Source organism: Propithecus coquereli, unplaced genomic scaffold (assembly GCF_000956105.1).
Source record: "Propithecus coquereli isolate 6110/MARCELLA unplaced genomic scaffold, Pcoq_1.0 Scaffold49, whole genome shotgun sequence".
Taxonomy (NCBI): Eukaryota; Metazoa; Chordata; class Mammalia; order Primates; family Indriidae; genus Propithecus; species Propithecus coquereli.
The window spans coordinates 3,977,995-3,981,401 of NW_012150729.1; positions in this window are offsets into that span (position 1 = coordinate 3,977,995).

A 3,407-nucleotide genomic window follows, 5' to 3' on the forward strand; every position below is an offset into this window, starting at 1 on the left:
AGTTGTAAGAAACAATGCATAGTGATCTCATAGACCTTCACCCAGTTTCTCCCAATGATACCCTGTTCATAACTATACTACAATGTGTGGTCTGTAGAAAGTACAGTAAAAGGGACAGGTATCTCTTGGTGTGCTAGGGGTCCCCAAGACCACCCTCAGGCTTGTTGATCACTAGAAGGATTCACAGGACTTATTATGTTGTTATATTCATTGTTACAGTATATTATAGTGAAAGAATACAGATTAAAATAAGCCAAGGGAAAAGGCACATGGATGAATCAAGTGCAAACTTCCAGATGTGGTCTCCCAGGAAGGAACAGAAGACAAGTTTAATTTTCCCAGAAATGATTTGTGATCACATCTGTGAGGTGTTGCCAACCAGGGGATCTTACCCAAGACTTGGTGACTAAGGTTTTTATTGGAGATCAATAAGGGAAGTATGCAGTGCCAATGTGACTGACCTCAGCTACTCAGGCTCCAGAGCCCCAGATGTTAATCTGATACCGCATTGCTCACAGCCTCAGGCAAACAAAAACATTCCTGTTAAGATGTTTCAAAGACTCAGAGATCAATTCCCAGGAGCCAAGTCAAGTGCCAATCCTGAAGACCGGCCTTTCCTGGGAAAGTATAGGATTTGAAAAAACCCAGGCAGATAATCTCTGGTTCTTGACCAATCCAAGTCCTCTTCAGAATGAATTTTCTTATGACAATATTATGGACTATTCTTGAAAGAAAAAATTGAGATCTGCAGAGGGAGAGCAATTCTTATTTGTCATACAATCTAGCACAGTGTATCACAGAAGGGGAGGAGCTTATTGGCAGCCCTAGATACCTGAAATGATCTCGGAAAGTTAGGACAGAGGATAGAAACAGAAAATTGTGCACAAGCCTCATTATTCCAATCCATACCTCTTTCTCCATAGTCCTCTGTGTGATTTTTCCTACAGGTTTCAGATTTCTCTTTCTTGCTTTTAGATACACATCCAGTTCCTTGGAGACCATGAACTATTTATTCCAATATTTCTTATATTGGACTTGCCATCTGGCATATAGTGGTGTCCAATCAAAGTTGTTGTAAGAAAGAAGGAAAGTTTACAGGAAAGCCTACTCATTCATATGAATGGATGGATGGAAGGGAGGCAGGGTGGATGAAAGGAAGAAAGAAAAATAAGCACAATGGATGATTGGAAGGGAATCAGGACAGATGAGGGAGGAGTAGGAAAGACAGGAGAAAATAGGGATGGAAGAAAGAGAAGATGAAAAGATGAGAAAAAAGAAAAAGAAAAGAAGGAGTAAAGAAATCAAGGGAAGAAAGAAAGAAGGGAAGGAGGGACAGAGGTGGGGAGAAATGGAGAAAGAAGAAGAAAGAAAAGGTAAAGAAAGGGTGAAAAAAGAACAAACAGAAAAGAAGGGATATTGGAAAGAAGGAAAAAGGAAAAGAGGGAAAGAGAAAGGAAGGAAGGAATTATAATAACCATGAGCCCACCATAGCCTTTCTGGAAGATGGCCATCCCTACTACTACACAATCCAATACCCATTTAAAACAGCACCACTCAAAATTCACACCAACACTCCCATCCCACGTAACATGAAGGAACTATCTAATTTTCAAATACCATTAAAAATCTATTTCTAAATAAACATAGACGTGTTTCATTCAGGTTAATTACAATCATAGCATATGCTTGGTACTATAAAGGTGTCTAGAAATAATGTATGACCAACTGATATCCATTTTAATGACATTATAAGGAAGTAAAAATATGCATATGAAGTAACATGCTTATTGGCAATATAAAATCGATTCCATCTTGAAATTGCTAAATGGAAATATATATTTGCAATTAAATAGCTTGTGCTTGACTGTAAATCAAAGATAATCATACTTACAAGTGGTGGTTATTGATGGTAAAAGCAAAACCCAGGACTTAAGCATGCAACTGCCTATGTATCAATATTTGTTTTTAGTGCCTTTTCCTCTTTAACCTTCTCTGCACTGACTTTAAAGGGAACTTCCTGCCTACCGAGTGAGACAGGTGGAGGAACAAGGACTGTTGCCTCTCTCAGCTCAATTTTACAGCTAAGAAAATTGAGATTGAGAGGAGATTTGCTTTAGGTCACAAAATGAGTTCAGTTCAGTTCGTTTCCTAGCCTTGTAACTAATACATGAATCTCATGCCCTTCCTAACTGCTAAAACATACTCCCTCTTCCAAATCTGTTAAATTTCTAAATTTGATAACTAATTTGAATGTTTCTTTTTAACCAACACTGCATATCTAAGCCATACTGCATATTCAAGCACATTTTAGCAATGGTTTACAGCGCTTTGGATCTTGAAATTCTTTGAGATGCTTTTGCCCAATGTGGACATATTTAATCTTTTCAAAGATAAATTCCCATTTCTCTTTCTCTAATTTGTCCTAACTGAATATTCTGTCTCTTTTTGGACAAAATATAATTATGAAACTGTATCACAATAATATTTTATTTCAAGCCTTCTGCATTAAATTCTTTTGCTGAATACTGTTAATGTATCTTACAAAGAGAGTTAATCTAAATAACAAAACTGTGGTGTCTGCCCTCCATTGAATTAGTCATTACCATTGTTAGCTCAGGATAGAATTAAGCCCTGGAAACAATTCTCATCAACTACATAGATTCTTCCTACTGTATTTTTGAAGATTTAATTTCTTACCATTTTTTATCTGAATTACTATTTCATGGCATGTCACATAGCGGCAAATAATACTGGATCATTTTCCCTGGCAGATCATTTTTTAGTGTCATTTTTCATTTTGCTATCAACTATAATCTAAAAAATGAATTCGGGTCAGAAATTCCTCTTTCAATTCTTTTCATTTTTGTTTCATGATATTTTGTCATGTACCATTATGGGCCAAAATAGGGTTTTTTCTACCTAATCCTGGCAGACGCTACGTTATGAAACATGCTGAAAGTAAGAGTAGGAGAAAGGAGACATTATACACATAGAAATCCTTTGCTCTAAACAATTGTTCAAATAATCCATGAAAGAAACCACCTTCGACATTATTTTTTTCACGTGTGGCATTTTTCTATGTTGAGTTTCTGTAATAATCATTCAGGACACTTCTAGAATCTGGCACCTTTAACAAGGACTTCCAACATCAGTGTCTGTATTAAGCAATGTAACATTGGCATTCTCCTGTGGAAAATCAATTTATCTCATTGGCTTTGGCATTAAAACAAGATTAGTAAGTGGTGGAGGAGGCAGTTCCTTCCATGGTGTGATTGGAAGTGTATCTGTTAGGATTGTACTTGGCTGCAAGCAACAGAAAACTCTATACTAACATGCTTGACTCAGACAAGTCAGTCTTATGCCATAAAAAAGTCTCTGTCAGTCCTGGGCAGGACAGCTCACTCATA